This window comes from Strix uralensis, chromosome 10 (genome assembly GCF_047716275.1).
Source record: "Strix uralensis isolate ZFMK-TIS-50842 chromosome 10, bStrUra1, whole genome shotgun sequence".
In the NCBI taxonomy this organism is placed as follows: Eukaryota; Metazoa; Chordata; class Aves; order Strigiformes; family Strigidae; genus Strix; species Strix uralensis.
The window spans coordinates 17,256,631-17,273,419 of NC_133981.1; the positions used below are offsets into that span (position 1 = coordinate 17,256,631).

Here is a 16,789-nt window from a genome sequence, read left to right on the forward strand (position 1 = left end):
ATTTACGCCGCGCGGGTTGGGCGGCCGCGCCTGCGCTGGGTGGGGGTGGGCCCCGACCGCCGCCGGGGTGGGACACCGGCCTCTCCCGGCCGCTCTCCGACGTCCAGGCTGTCTCGGTACACGGCCTGAAGCCTCCTCTGGCGGAGAGGTGGCGGGGAAAGGTGCGTGCGCTTCCCGTGCTTCGAGCCGGGTGAGCTGCGGCGCCTGCTTCGGCCTGAGCAGTGCGTGCCCTGTGGGGGAGCCACCGGTGTTGGAAACCTCGCTGCTGGGCACGGCTTCCCAGCCGGCCCCAGGGCGCCCGGGTCTCACTAGGCCAGGGGGAAGGCGGCTGTGGTGGGGAGTTGTTGTAACAGGGCGCCCTGTTTGCCTACAGGCCTTCCAGGTGAGCCTGTTTGGGCTGGGAGTTGGTTCCTTGTTTCTTCCAGTTGAGCAGGTAAGCACTGCTGATAAGAAAGACTGAGTGGAGCTGGAGGAAGCTGGCGAGCTAGCAGGCAGCACAGGAGAGAGCTAGAAGGGTTGGACTCTGTGCCACGTCTCACTGCCAGGACCTTCTGAGCATGTCTCTGGTGTGCCTGATGGCAAGGGTTGCTCTCACCCTGGGATGCAGAGCCTCTGTGATTGATGTAGTGCCTTCTTTGTGTCCTGGAAGAAGGGTACTGCTTCATCTGTTGCCTTGTTTTCCTCCTTGCCCACCTGAGAAGGTTCAACAGGTGGACCCAGCATTAGAGGGACTTCGGCATCGCTTCACGGAAAAGGGAATTCATATCTCTGGAGGAAGTTGATGACAGTCAGCATCTGCAGGTCTCTCAAGGTTTCCTTGTGCAACAGGCACAGTAGCCTTTAAGCTGGCATTTGGGGACAGCCTGTTTGAGCCTGGTTCCCCTAAGGGAAATAGTACTGTGCCAATCCTGTATGTGATCCTGTTAATAGTGCCTCTTCCCATCCCCCTTCCCTTGACAGCATTTGCATTGCCAGCTAACTTCTGACTTTTTTATGGGCTATGCTCTGGTGTCCATAGAGGAAGAGGCTGCTTAACTCCTGTAAGTAACATGTTTCTGGGACTAGCTTGCTCTGTGAAGTGTTTCAAGGAAGCTGACTTTTTTAATCAGGCAAGCATCTGATACAAACTGATAAATGGTTTTAATGCATACAGCTTGGTAGTGATTCTCGATGGACAGTCAGCAGCATGCACAGTCATGAGGCCCTGTGGTGGTTTGTCCTGTGGGGTGTTGGGTGCACCTCCACCTCTGACATCGTAGGAACATTGAGACAGAAGTTCACCTGTTTGAAGTCAGTAGTGAAATTACTGATGTATGTGCTTTGGACACCAGCTTGATGGGGCTCTAACCACAGATCAGTTATTCTAGGTCATAGGTTCTTTTCATAATCTTCTTTTATTCTTACTGCCTGATAAGAGATCCTTGTGGCCTGCTACTTTTTTTATGGTCCACTGGGAAGTTTGACCTCTGTTTGCAAAACACTGTTGGGTGTTTTGTTCACAGTATGTGTGTGCTCCTTTTCCTAGAGCAGTGTCTCCTTGCCCAAGGCAGAGAGCTCTTTGGATTTGGATGGCTCTGTGGCCCCAGGCCCTGCTGTCTCAGGTGAGCACTGTTCAAGTGAGCATCATGTTAATCGAAGTGCATCAGGAGCTGTTTTCTTCCAATTTGGTAAATAGATAGTTTTTAATGGATCAAGAGCTTTGATTTTAATGAAGACATAGCCAACAAGCTCTACTACCAGCTATGAGGATCATTGGTCTAACTCTCTCTGTAAACCACACCTTTTGAAGGTGTCTGTAGTGCTAACCTACCACATGCTCTTTGGTTCGTGTGTGTCATGGTTTGAAAGAAAGTTTTCATCCTGACTTTCATGTTATGGCCAGGACCCCACTAGTGTCAGCTTCGAGGATGAGAAGGTAGTAGAGAAGTGCAGCTCTTACATGACGTGGAGACTCTGTGTATGAGTTGAAGCAATGTATTCTGAAACAATGAGTTTGGTCATAAGTGTCTTTTTTTTTTCCCCCCAATGTATTTTTTGCCACAATAAGACTCCATACAGGGAAAAGAGGTTTCTTAACTGATAGCCAGGAACAGCTAAAATATCCCAGAATATCTTTTGCAGATATTTTTATTGCAGATACCTTTTGCAATCAATTCCACTTAAGTAAGGCAGTCTCTCAAGTGTGTTTACAGCTATCAGAAAAAAAAAAAAAAAAAAAACAAGAACTGAGAGGAAATAATAGGAAGCAGTAGCTGATAAGATTTTATTTTTTTCTTTGAGAATGTAACACAGGTTGTATTTTTAGTCAAGCTACGCACTTGATTGAAGAGTAACCATAGTTTCTGTTTCAGGAAACTCTGAGAGCTTCTAACACCACAGCATGACATTATTTAGCAAAAGTCTTTCCATAACTTACCCAGCTCCAATTTTTTTTTAGTTAATTGTATCATAATTTGCTTTTACAAGTTTTTTCTAGATACCCTTCCCAGTTTCCAGACATGTTTACCAACATAATATGATGGTATGTCAGTGTTGTCTTTGCTTTAGAACTATAAGCTGAGCAGCATGAAGCATCTGTCTACCCCAATAAAAACACATTTGTATGGTGGTGGTGTGTGTGGTGTTTTGAAAAAACAAACAAACAAAAAAAATCCCTGACAACTTACCTTTCCAAGCTGATTTGGATATCCAGCTCCTCTTAAAGTCAGGAACTTTAGTCTGAACCCAGACTGCTCAGATTCATAAAGGAGGAAAATTAGCACATCAAACCACTCCAAACATGTTAGGTGTTTTTCCATGTTCCTCATATGTGGCCTAATTAGGAAAATGGGAACTCTCCCAATGGTGCCAGTATAAAAAATGTAAAAGCAGCAGAGTCCAAACCAAAAGGCAATCTATTTCTTCCATTTAGGATGTCACTATTCCTCTTTCCCCCATCTACACAGCATTTAGGCCAAGTGCAGGCCTTGATGAAGTTAGTTTTTGACCTGTCTCACAGATAAAGAAGCCTGAAGGGCAAGTCACCTGTCTGAAGTCCTAAAGGAAGTGGCCACCTCAAAAGCTAGGTCTTGAGGATCCTCCTTCCTTGTTGCTGTAGCAATTATCTCACTTGTGTCTCTCTGCAGGTGCCAGCTTGCAGATGGATGCATGGGTGCTGTCTTGATCAGTGTTGCTGTCACAGTATCCTTAACAAGGGGAGAGAACTCCAGTGCTCTGGACAGAGGATTTTCACAGAACAGGGAACTGCCTTTCCTCAGGGAGAGGGAAATCCAAAGCCTCTGATTTGCAGAGGGGGAGCAGAAGCTCCCAAATGTTGCTGGGCTCTTAGCCATGGCTGTGAGCCCCAGCTCAATGCAGTTCAAGTGTATGACACTGGCACAGGTTTGCCTGTGGCATGGGCACCCTCTAGATGGCCTTGGTCGGGCTTCTGCAGCCCAAGGAGCAGCAAGCTGCTGGAGGAGAAAGCAGCTCTGTATCCCCACTGAGAGAAGCCCTGGTACAGAAGCCATCAAGGTTCAGAGGAACACAGGCCTTTCAGGAACAGCTTGGGTGTCACAGCTTATCCCCTGCCTCCCCAGACACAGCAAACACTCTAAAATCCTACAGCAAAATGATCAGAAATCTTTGTGTTCTGTATTCCCTGTCCAAGTGTGGGATCCTTCTGGTCTCCTCATGTGAAGGTGATTTATTACCTGAACCAAAAGTTTCATCTCACATCCCTACCCGGGGATGTGTATCCAGAAGTCTGTGCCTCTTAAAGACCCTGGTTGGCCCTTGGGCATGACAGCTCCAGGCAGCAGTGACTTTCATGAGCTCATCCCTTAATCCTAGTGTGACCCACCTTCCTCTCTCCCACAAATAGGACACAAGCAACTCCTCATGCAGTTCTGAAAACCTTTCCTATATTTCACTATCACTTTGTTGCAAGTCATCTGTTTTTCTGCACAATTCTTTTGACTTGTATCTCAGTTGAAAGCTGCTTTGAATTCCAATTCGCAATTACTTAGCTTCTTTCACAGCAACATAGAACCTCTGCTTTAAGTGCACAGTAGCTGCTATGGGAAGAAAATGCAACAGAAGTAAATTTACCTTGTCATATGTGCAGAAAGACTTAATTGAATTAAAAACCCTATCAGAAAAATCTACAGTTTGACTAGCAGGCAGCAAGCAAGACCAATGAAGTTCAATTTATGCTCAAAGACCAAATTTATCCAGAACTTTGAGTTTTAAAATGGAGCAGAACAGATAGAATTCAGAGATGTTTAGTAGGATCCAGCAATAACTCTACCATACAGAAATTTTAATGCTTTGTAAAACATTAGAGAATAGAAAAAGGAATAGACTATTTCAATTGTACAGTAAGGCATTTAATATTAACTCTTTTTGTGTAGTTTAAGATAATCTGATTGTTTTCTTCCTGTTTTCTGGATTTAGAAATATTTGGAAGAGCTCTAGTGAATTACACTGTGAGAAGGTGAAATAAAACCAGTTTTCCATCTTAGTTTTAGAAGGTAAACTGAGCAGAATGTATTGATGCAACTTGATCCTGAAATAATTAAATTTCCCCATCATTTTGGATACTAGTATCTGTTTTTCTGTTAATTCCCCCCCCCCCCCCCCTTCAGTTATGTTTCATGAACCAGAAGAAAAGCCCTTAAACTCTGCATGCAACATGGCTTATATCCCAGGCTGACTTGTCAGCAGAGGGAACACATCAAGGATAACATCCTACTGGGACTCAGTTTCCATATGGGATTTCAGCCTGCCGTTAAACGCTCAGTAAAACCACTGTTTTTCTTACATGCAGAAGGGAAGGACTAACAGAGACCCCCTCAGTGTGCAACATGTTGTAGCTGAGCAGTAAGGACAGACCTGACACTGACCTGCAAGAACCTCCAGTCTTGCCTGAGCAGAACAGCGCCTCTGCTCTGCTCCATTCCTGCCGTCTGCTGCTACACTTTGGAGAAGCCAGATCACAGAAGGACCGGAGCAGGACACCTGGCATGTGCTTCTACAGCTGGAAGGGGAAGTCCTGGCCATGCCCTGCTGCTGGCTGTAAGGCTCACCCGAATCAGCTGCAGCAGGACAGGATGAGAACTGAAGCTTTAGTAGCGTTTAGTACATTTGGCTGGGAGTCCTATACCACTGGGAAACTGTCCTGGAGACTCCCCTTACCTACATGCAAAAAATTAGAGAAAATGCCCAACATCCTCCATTAGTCGAGTCCCCTGCTCCAAGTGACACTAGGAGGACGGATTTTTAGGCTGCTCTTGTCGCTTTCTGACAGAGGAGGGAGCTGTCAGCTCACCATTGAACTGCTCAGCACGCAGAGATGCTCACCGTCGAGCTGGTTAAGCTGTCTGGGTGGCCCACGGAGTCAAGATGTTGAGCCTGGCTTGCAGGAGGTGGACGCTAACCTGAAAGTGCTTAAATCTTTTGCTTTAAGTGCATGTATGGGGTGTTTTGTGTCTCTGTACAATGAAAACCACAATAATTAGTCTGCAGGGACAGTGGGAGCAGCAGGCCTGAGAAGCTGTTCGAAGGTGGAACATGTGGCAGTGGGGTCTTGCACTTTTTGTTGCTGTAGCAGTGCCCCCCCTCCGTTGCACCAAGAGCCCCTGGAAAACTGCAGCCTGCGCAACACCTTCCTGCTAATGGCTAGGCACAGAGCATCCTCCTCTGTGTCTGAGCGATGCGAGCAGCCCTTCTGTCTGGGATACCTGCCAGACAGCAGAAACAGGCAAGGAAGAACCTAGGTTAAACTGGTCTGAGGTTGACTCAAGCCAGCGTAGACTGGTCTGAAGTGGAATAACAACCTGATCCCATCTGCCGTTTCTCCTGGTACAACTCATCAGTAGCCTTCCTGCCTCAGCCAGTAGCAGTATGACAAAGTATGGCTTAATTACAACTCTGAAATAAAAATAATTTCTTAATTAGATGTTGCTTTATGGCTTCATCAGTCGTCTTCTGTCCAGCTGCTCATGGCAGAGCTCCAAGTGGGCTGAATCGTGTTGGTTTGGCAGGTGGGGGGGGGGGGGGGGGTTGAGTGCACAGCTGGGCAGAATGGGGCTCTGAGTCAAAAGCTCCTGGTGACGTTGCTAAATTTATTTTGCCACAAAGGTCTTTTTCTACTTCATACTAGAGCTGTCTTTATGCAGTCTTTCTGCCTTCAGAAATATGGCTCAGACCCAGTTCTTGCGAGTCATATGCATTCATTCGTTAGCTGTTGGAAAAAGGCAAATAAGAAAAAGTGGTGGCTGTGTTACATGTTTGTGGACTGGTTTCCACCACACTTGTCTTCTGACAGCAGTTAGGTGACAAAGATCGAAAGTCAAGGCAGCCTGTCTTCCTAGCCAAGATATTGTGCTTTATTTTTCCAGCCATGGACATAATCTCTATGTCAGATGACTTCATTTTAAATTGTAGTGAGACCCTGAACTGATGATTTAGGAGCATGCACTGTTGTTGTTGTTCTGATTTTGGTGTGTTGCTTTGTGCCCAAGAAAGATGGATTGTTACTTGGCTAAGGCTAAATGACGAGGTAATACCAAATGTTATATGAAACGGAATCTTTCTTCAGCCCCAGTCAGTCCTCCAAATCCTGCTCATCTTTCCCCAAGGTACTGGTGCTAGAAATAAGCAGCCTTTCCTCTACCTCAGTTGATGCACCAGCATGAGCTTAGTGCTAATGGTTCTGAGCTGGTCTGAATTAGTGGTAAATCTTGCGTGTCTTGTACAGCAGTGACTGACTCACATCAGCTCACTTGATCACTTATTCCAGGAAAGCAACGCTCAAATTTGCAAGAGAACTGTCCCTGACACACTGAAATATTTGCAAATTCAAAGCTTTTGCAACTCAGAATGGCAATTTCTGGAAGTTTTCCTCTAAAATTGATCATATTGAAATGTGGGGATTGTACAACAAGCCTTGCTAGACTCTCCAATTTGAGAAGAGTTTAAAATTGATCACTCAGACCAACAGGAGCTGTTGTTCCAGGCAGTTCAGCTCAGACTAACATAGAGTTGCACAAAAACCTCCCTAAGAGAAATCAAGGCATGAACTTGGGACTTAATCTCTCCATTTCATGCTGAGGTTTTTTTGAAGAATATTTTAGTTTTAGTAATTCAGGAAAAAGTTGTATCTATCTGGAAAAAATGTCTTTTCCCAATGATGGACTTAATGCAGTCCTTTTATGTTCTCTCTTTTTTTTTTTTTTTTTTTTTGGACAAGAGGCAAAAGGTGCAGGAGCAAATACTGGAGAGGCATAAGACTTCCCCTGTCATAGGGGAGGAGCAAAGCTTTCATAGTTAAATGGGAAAAAGGCTTGCTTTTAGACTTCTGAGTTTTGGCACAAGTCCCTGTGGGATGCATGTCACTGGTCCTTCCCAGCCTCTGCACAGTGTTGCATTTCTTCACAAAAATAGGACCTTTGCTAGTACTGGAGTAAACAGAGAAAAACATGGGGGATGTGCTTGGTGTGAGGGGGAGCAAACTGGATGTCACATATGTGGTGAACGGCTCTGAGCTAACTGCTACCACTGTGTACCTCTGTCATTTCACTAAGCTTAGCAAGGCCATATCCCAGGGCTGAAGACCCTCCTGCTCTCTCAAAACTTCAGAGGGGCTCTGTAAGACTGGTTTGAACACGGCTAGACTGACCCCTAAATGGCAGCAAGGACCAGTTAAATCTCAGAACCGCCTCATAAACTTCTAAAATCTTGGGCAATTGATTCACCTGCAAAAGCCAACATAAAATATGCAACATTGAGCCAATATATAATTTTGTTATTTGGAGATTCACCTCAACTCCATTTCTGACTTCACAGATGAAAGCATCAGTTTCTGAAAAATAGCCTGGTCAGAAAAGCTGCCAACTTTCAGCAGAAAACGTGCTTTAGCGGTTTACATGCTTTCTGCTTGATTGGTCCCTTATGCTTAGGCTTTTTTGCAGTCAAGTGTCACAAAATACTTGTGACAACCCGTGACACATTTGTCCACCATTGCTCCTCTCTCTTTCCTCTGGGCTGCATCTCAGTCCTCACCCTTTTCCGGCTTTGTCTATTGAGACTGCAACAAACCCCAGCAATTCTGAGCCGTGATCTGCACCCCAGGTAGATTTTTTCCAGCAGCGACCAAAATGGGTGGAATTCTCTCCATTTTCCTTAGATATTTGTGCCTGAGTTAGTTGTCTATATTCCTAGTGTAGAAAGGCAGAGATGAAACAGAGACATGGTTTACCTTATCCTAAAATAGGAATAAGTGGCTACAGAGAATTTTGGCCTGGAGGGGCCTCTGTGACTGAACTGGAACCAATGCAGCTGCATCATAACCTACATCCATGGTCCACCTAAAACTCACTGAGTTGATGCCAGCTCCAGCTCATGCAGCTAGGTGGGAAGTAGCTTGTTTGAGTCTCGCTGTTGTTACTGGTCTCATCTCTAGAGAGTGCAGGTATCTTGTATGGAGGTCTCCAGTTCCCATGGTTGAGGTGGGAAGGGACCTCTGGAGGTCATCTTGACCACTCCCCCTGCTCCAGCAGAGTCACCCAGAGCTGATTTTCCAGGACCATGTCCAGATGGCTTTTGAATATCTCCAAGGATGAAGACTCCACAACCTCCCTGGGCAACCTGGGCCAGCGCTTGGTCACCCTCACAGTAAAAAAGTGTTTATTGATGTTCAGAGGGAACCTCCTGTGTTTCAGTTTGTGCTCATTGCCCCTTGTCCTGTCACTGGGCACCACTGAAAAGAACCTGACTCCATCCTCTTTGCACCCTCCCTTCATGTATTTAGATACATTGGTAAGATCTCCCTGAGCCTTCTCCAGTCTGAACAGTCCCAGCTCTTTCAGGCGACCATAGTCGTGCTTCACTGGACTCTCTCCAGTATGTCCACGTCTCTCTTGTACTGAGGAGCCCAGAACTGGACCCAGCACTCCAGGTATGGCCTCACCAGTGCTGAGTCAAGGGGAAGGATCACCTCCCTCGACGCACTGGCAATGGGTTGCCTAAAGCAGAGTTGGGACCAACATCAGCCGCATCTGGAGGGGCTCAGATTTCCCATCAAACACCTGTTGCTTAAGAGCAAGCCAGAGAAATTCTGTGCATGTGCTTTTACCCACTGGAAATGAAGGCACTGAGATTGAGCCTGACCAAGCCAAGGAGGGTGAAGCTGTATTATGCAAAGGTGGGCCATGCAATTTCTAGTGGTCATTGCTGTTCTGGTTCAGTGCAGGGGTTTCTCATGTGTTATCCTCTCTTCCACAGCAGCAATAAAAAGTGCAATAAAAAGACAAGATCACTGCAACGCTTTGTTGTGACACTCTCTTGTGTCTCTTCCCCCATGCTGGTTGTAGGGCTCTGCACTCAAAATTCAGATGCTCTCGAAATTCATTTGGCATTATAGCTGAGTAAACTATAGGATTAAAAATATTCCTGGATCTCCCTTTAAATATTTTTCCTTCTCACTATGGCATACTTGGCACCACTAGGGATGGGATTTGTACTTCTGTGCTCTGCTACTGCAAAGTTAAGCCTATATCAGTGTTAGCAGTTCAAGCTGTCTAGTCAAGGGAAGAAGAGGAGTCACGGGAGCCAGTTCAGGCCTCCTGAAGAAATCAGGTCAGCTGAGACAAGCTCTTCTATGGGGGGACTTATCAACGTGCTTGTCTAGCAGAGCTGCAGTGGTGGGCTTAGACGTGGTTCAGTTTGAACCGAAGCCATCATTGCAGTGGGAGTGTGCACCCTGCTCTTCTTACAGGTGGCCTGGCCTGACCTGGTTGTAAGCTGAGAGGAAGCAGATTGGGCTTAAAAATTGGAGGTTTGAGTGCAGTGGGAAATGTTTCCACTGCCTCTGCAAGTAAATAACTGGGGAGAAGTGCCCTTGTGGTGGGTAGTAATGCGCTGGTAAGCAGTGACACTGAAGGAAAGGGGGTCATGTTGAGGTGGAATAATGTCAGAAATGTCAGAAATCACTTGTGTTTAATGGTGTGTCCACTACAACATGAGGTGGTAGGAATGGAAAGGAAAATATGAGAGTATAATCAGGGCTTCTGAAAGTCCTTTGGAAGAGCTCCCCCTCAGATTTACAGCAGCTCCCCACAGATGTTCCTTAGTTGGAAGAGACTTGTGAAGTATTTTTTCAAGACAGTTTTTTGCCAGGAAGGAGATGAAAATCTTAAAACAAAAACGTCTTTCAACTCTCATTTTGGAGTTGTCATTGTAAAGTAATTCTTTACACAGCTGCCAGAGAGGTTTTTAAAAGTGCTATTTACATATGTGCATTAAAAACGGGAGCACAACATGGCTTATAAGAAATTCATTTTCTGGTTTTGAAGCTAGCAATTAGGGTTGGGACAAATGTTCATGTTTGTTGTTCCTTTTGCAGTCACTCTTGTAAAACTAGAGGAGAACCACTGACGTGAAAGCTCTGTTGGGGCCGCTGGGCTGCTTTGCTTTGTGGAGCATCAGCTCCTCTCTGGTTAGAGTGCAGTTCTGTAAGGATCTTAAAATCCTGTTGAAATCCCTGAAGTCTGTTAGGGGATCCTTCCTTAAGAATGCTGGATGACAGTCTAAAGTGTCACTCGCTGTAGAGAATGAGCCTGTTGACAAGACCACATTAAATCCAGCACTTTTTGCAAGCATAGTTTGCAAACCCAGAGAGACAGAGCATAGCATGTTCGTGCTTTCCTTCTTGTTTCTGTCTGAATGGAAAATGGAACACTCTGGGTAAAATATCTCATGTTTTCAGCATGAAAAAGATCTAAACTTAATGTAGACTTCACATACTAGAGAATGTTAAAGAAAAAAAAAAAGACAGAAAAGCCTGGTTTGTAGATGTGTATTCTTCTGTAGCTCAAAGACAATACAAGATCATCCACAGGATGGAGAAGAAAGTAAACGATCACTGCTAAAACAATGAAAATTGAAGGCATGCCACAGGAAGATAAATTAAGAGAATATTTCAATGCAAATGTCCCTGTAAAATACATTTTTCACCAGGAAAAGATGTGCATAGCCCTGTTCTTCATGTGTGTGATACAAATATTCACAGTGCAGGTAAAGGGAGATACTTCCCTCTGGATTGAATATAAACATCTGTGAGAAGCATCGCTACTGATTTGAGGAGAACAGGACGTGGTGGCAGAGAAGAGATCCCTTCTGAGCGCTGGCCCCTGCCTGGCATCATGGGAGGAATTTGACAAGACCTGTTCGGTCATGAGTCAAAGTTACGCACCCTAGTTCCAAACGACTGGAGCTATAAACGGTTTAAAAATATTTTCAGAGGAGTTCAAAGATGAATAATGCATCCCTCCAGAGTAATGTACAAATGCGATTGCTGGCCTTGGGGAGGGAAGTCTGAATGATTGCTTATCATTCACAGTAGCTACCAGAGGTGATGTGACAGCTGAAAGGAAGAGATGAAAGCTCCATCACAATTTGTCAAATAAAGACCACCTTATCTGATAATCGGAGGTGCAGAATTCTAATCTGCTGTTAAGTGCCTCGACAGTAAAAGGAGGAGCTCACAGGCTACAACCTACAAAAGCTTTTCTTCCATAATTTCATCGAAGTTTGCTTGTAGTATCCATGCAAATTCCCTGTGACAGAGATCAGGATTAAGACAAAGGGCCTGGTGAAATACCTGGAACAATCTGTCTAATTCTATGCATTCCTATTCTAAAATATTGTCAAAACGGAATAGGTGTAGAAGAGGGGAATGGAGAATGATTTGTAAGAACACAGATTATTTTTTTATTTATTTATCCCAGTAAAATAAAAGCTGTAATGAGATGTTTCCTCCTAAAGTAATAAAACTCACCAGAGGCTGAAGTCAATATGCACACAAGAAAAGACAGTACGCACTAGTTCTAAATAAAAGTGGGTTGGGAACCTTCTACTGACCCTCATCTCTTCAAAGGAAGTGTTTGGAAAAGCTATTTACAGGAGCAAGGAGCCTGATTGTCTTAAAGGTAGCACATGGTAAATTTGCTGAGAAATCATAGGATGCCATGCATCAAACTGAACAGTACTGGTCTCCAAACTGGAAATTCCTCCTTGTCCTGTTGCTGTAAGTCTTTGCTGCTCAAGACACCGTGCAGGTATTATTGAGTGTTTTGTCTGACCCTGCAGTCCGTTCCTGGACTGCAGTTGAGTTTTGATTTAGCAAGTGAATCTTACCCCATCCAGGTATGGTTCAGGACTGGGATCTGAACACAAGATGAGAGTCTAGACTCAACCCTTCTGGTTTCAGAAGGCAGGAGGTAGGGAAGGTTACGTGCCTTCCTGAAAAGCTCCTTCCATAACTTAAAAACTTTGCATTTAATTATAAGATCATTTTTGCTAATAGCTCCAGGAAGAAAATAGTTTGCTATTTTAGCATTTGTGGCCTAAATAGACAGTTAACCATAAGACTAATTTACTTATTTCTTAACATTTTTAAGTTTGTCTGAAAAGATGTAAATGGCTTTTCTTTTCTTACTTGTAACACTGAGAATTTTGAATTCCTGTCACAAGAAAGAAACACAGAAGAATGCAGTGGGAAATGAATTTAAATCTGAGGGCAAAACAACTGATCAATAGTTAATCCTTAAGTGTATCTCCTCTTTTGCATTAGGGGAGGCACCAGAAGGTGAAGGGCTGAAGTGCCGCCAGGCCCCACACACTGTTTGCCTTTCACACACGTGGCTTTCACAGGATGCCAGGATGTGTATGTTTGTGTGTCTGAGCCCTTCCTAGTCTCCTATCAAGGTTTTCCCATCGACAGCAGTTTCATTTCAACAAATGAATAATATTTCAGAAAATTTGTCGATCGGTACAAGAAGCTCCACAGTGGCAAATATTAAAAGTTTATGGTGCTGATGGTGGGCGATGAGAAAGTAGAAGCTGTTATGCGAAGGGGTGAACCTGTGCTGTCCTGTGTAGCCTTTGGGGATGACTTCCAGAGAACCTCCTGCTCCCGGCACCCTAACCCTGCCAGTGACACTAACCCTGTGTTTCAGGAGGCCAGCAGCCGAGACCTGTGGCTTACTGAGCCACAGCCTGGTCCTGGCTTGCTGGACTGAGCAGTACCCGAATAGCCCTTCATGCTCTCACCCTGACCACACAGCCTAGTCCTGCCCCCTACCCTGCTGAGCTCTGCCAGCACAGCTCCTGCCCTCTGCAGTGTTTTACCTCTGGAGAGGACTTCTCTAGTCCCTGGTGTGGGGTGGATTGGGCACGTGATAAAAATGGGGAAGGTTTCAAGCGGGTCCCAGCAGCATGGACGGGTGGCAGGGTGGTGGGACATCCTCCAACAATAGGATGGCTGGAACAGGGACACTCAGGTCCTGGGGTGTGGCACCTGCCTTGTGGGGCAGGCATGGGCCAAACTGCATGTCACGATGTGTGGGTGTGTGGGACCACTGTGCCATTTGATCATGCATCTTGCTCTGAGGAATGCAGCTTTGGGCTTCGCTGAGAAACAGCCCCTTGCTTCCAGCTCTGCCTCTGCAGGCAGCCTCCTGCCCACCAGATGAGCATTTTCCATGTGCCTATGATGCCTTCCTTCCAGTTATTCCCACCACTGCTGGTATCCCTTGTTTGTAAGGGACCAAGTGCTTGTCTTGGTTTATCAACAGTAATGCGGAGTTGCTGTGTTACAGGCAGCTAGGAAGGACTTCGGAGTGGGGCCTGTCTGTGTTGGTATTGATGAAAATTCCCCAGAGCTGCGCGCTCTGTTCTGGCCTCTTGCCTGCCCCTCTAGGGAGGGCATTTCCATGATGAGTTAGTCAGAGCTGTTTGTGTTTTGCCATGTTCCCAAGGCGATAAGCATCCTTACGACATCTATTTGCTTACTGGGCATACAAAGTGAACTTGACAAAGCTCAGCTCACCTCCTCCAGCAGATAAAGGCACCCAGGGCAACTGAGAGAGGAAGGACAATGGCACATCTTGCTGGGTCATAGGAGCAGGGGATGGAGGGTCCAGCAGGTGACAGCAGAACTGGGAAGCCAGGGTCTGGGCCACAGGCTGAACCAAGTGCCTCGGCACTGAGATGGTGTGGAGCACTGAGCCGATGTGGAGCACAGACGGTGTGGAGCACTGGGGGAGTGGTGTGCAGTGACTGCCTGTTGAGTACCATCGCTGACCGCTACTGCTGGAATGAAGCTGGAGTCCCTCCATACAGCAGCTGAGGTAGATGGAGAAATGTTGCCTGGAGCCTGATGGGTGGGACCGTGCATGATCAGTTTGCCCACATCTGCTCCTGCTTACAACACACCTCCATTTCCGTCTGCCGTTAAGAAAGATTTTAAATGAGGATGGACTGATCTGTGTACCCCATCAGAGATACGTGGGGCCCAGCATGGCCCAAACAAGTCTGCTGAGACAAAATGTCTGCCATAACCGGACACCCAGGACCCCGCTGGAGAGCTGGCCTGGCTGGCTGACACTGTCAGAGGCCTGCAGTGGGTGTGCGATGCGGCTGAGCAGTGCTGACCAGGTGAGGACAACTGGGGAGCCCTCCAGAGAGCAGATGTTTTACATCCTTCTGCCTCAGCTCTTCTCGATGTACAGTTTCAGAGTGAAGGCATGAAGTTGTGAAGCGAGATCCTAATTTTAGCATTTGCTGTTGTAATGGGAAAACGTAAGTGTTAAGTATCAAATGTATGCTGAGTTAAATAACTTCAAGGCTGGAGGAAAGAGAAGTGTCTGATGGCCAGAGCTGCCCAGAGCTGGCAGTTAAAGGGCTTTTGAGTTCTGTTCCTCTTCCTGCCAGTGATTCACTGCATGGCTCCAGGCGAGACACGTAACCAAGCTGAAATATTTTCTTCCAGCTGCAAAAGAGCTATAACGCCAAATACAAGGAGGGCCTCTGAGGTTCAACTAATTCCAGTTCACAGAAAGCCTCGAGATTCTCACTAGGAAGTTGCTGGAGAAAGGCAAGTATTACAGTATTTCAAACTACTGTTCATAAATGAGCTCTTTGGCTTCACATTGGTGAAAAGCAGTGCCTGGAACTGCCTCTGCGAACAGCCCCGACGAAGGGGGTTGGGATCTATGGGAAATGGGTGTGAAACCACAGCAGGAGAGACAGCAGCAAACTCCACTGCTTCTTGTTGCTGCATCTGGGGGTGGCTCAGGCAGGCGGGTTATTGGCTGTACCAGCAGAGAGCAAACTTTCCCTGCTAAGAGGGCTGAAGAGGCTGGAGAAACCTTGGTGTAAAGAGAGAGGTGTGAAGGTTGCTTTTATACAGGGGGAAGAACAGGAGGATGGGAATTATGTCTGGGCTGTTCTAGCATGTCTCTCTTGAGGGAGGAGCAGGAGGTGGGGAAGACTGCTTACTCCTTTCAGGTACTGTGCTTGGTCCCATTCCTTGAGAAGAAATGGGGACCTGAGGGGTTGTCTGAGTAAGCAGCAAAGGCTGTGAGCTGAGCACCGGTGCTCTGTGGTGCTGTGTGCTCCACGGGGGAGCCACAGGACAGGGCCTGCTCCTACAGGTATCATGAGGTAGGAGCGGGCTGTGAAGCTGCCTTGGGACAGAAGTTGTCTGAGCACCTCAGAGCTTGGGGCAGCGAGGGGCGTGCAGGATGATGGTGCTCCTGACTAGCACCTGTGCTGGCTGAAGCTTTGTGGGTTTTCAGCGACTAGTTAATGTGGTTCCCCTCTGGGTAATAAAGCCCAGCTGATGGAAAAGAAAGTGGTCAGCCTCCTGGCTGCTGGTGAGGAGTGTTCGACACCTGCACCAGGCTGAGGGAAGACAAATGAGCCGAGAACAACTGGCCAAAGCCCGAAAATCCTTGAACAAACCAAATGTCTCTTTTTTAACTCTCCTGGTGCTCCCCCTTGTTGACTAGTGCTACCTGTGTCTGCCGAGCTATTTGGCTGGTTTTCCTTCCAGCTGGGCAGTGAGAAAAACTGGAACATGGGCAGAAGCCGTTTCTGCCAGGTTGCAACAGCCCCAGCAATGTGCCTGTGGGAACCCGCGAGCGGCTCAAAACCCTCTCTGGGTTTGGTGCGAAGGGCCCCGGCGCTGAAGAGCCGCTCTGCCCACTGCCCCGACCGGCCAGGCCTTGTGGGCAGGGCCATGATGCACAGCCAGGGCGTCCTCTAGCATCGGGGCACCTGTTTGTCCAGCGCCCGAGGGAAGGAGCCCATTAACCGGTGGCTCCGGCTGTTACAGAGCCTATTAACCGGTGGCTCCAGCTGTTACGGAGCCTGAAGCTCTGGGGTCATTCAGGAGGGACGCATGTGGAGTGCCGCGGCCCTAGCGCAGGGGAAGCAGAAGGACACAACGCTGTCCAGTCATTCATGGCCAGGGGTACCGCGACGGAGCTGGCTGCGAGGGGAGAGCCGCCCTAGCACAGGGCCGCGGGGGCCAGCTGCTCCCCAGGCCTGCCCGGCCCTGCGCCGGTGGCCCTCCTCCGCGGCGCAAGGAGAGGCTCCCGGGCTGCGGGCTGCAGCGCTGGGGGTGCCGCGTGGCAGGGAGGCCTGGGAAGGGAAGGGCCGGGCGGCAGCCGGGAGCTGTGTCGGTCCCCGCCGCTCCGCCCGGGAGGGGCCGCGGCCGCCGGACGCGCTGGACGGGGGTGGGCCGGGCTGCCGCTCGCTCTGCCCGCCCGCCCGCTAGGGGGCGCTCTCCCCGGCCGCGAGGGGGCAGGGCAGCGCGCACCGCTGGGGGCGGTGCCGGCCCCGCCCGAAGCTCCGCCCCTTCCCCGCCACCAGCGGCACGGCCCAGCGCCCCGCCCCGCCCCGCCGGCCCCGCCCCGCCCCGCCGGCCCCGCCCCGCCCCCGGCCTCCGCGCGCGCGCCCCGTG

At 47.9% G+C, this 16,789-nt stretch overlaps 1 long non-coding RNA gene across 2 annotated transcripts; it reads left to right on the forward strand.

Annotated features, from left to right (window-relative positions):
* Positions 1–21: 21 nt before the first annotated feature.
* On the forward strand, positions 22–5,936 carry LOC141947827 (uncharacterized). Of its 2 annotated transcripts, XR_012630279.1 has the most exons (3): positions 22–1,040; positions 1,526–1,601; positions 3,126–5,936. It is a non-coding gene; the product is annotated as an uncharacterized LOC141947827 (long non-coding RNA). The 2 variants fall into 2 exon arrangements; XR_012630278.1 differs by having other exon boundaries at positions 22–1,601.
* The last annotated feature ends 10,853 nt before the right edge of the window (positions 5,937–16,789 follow it).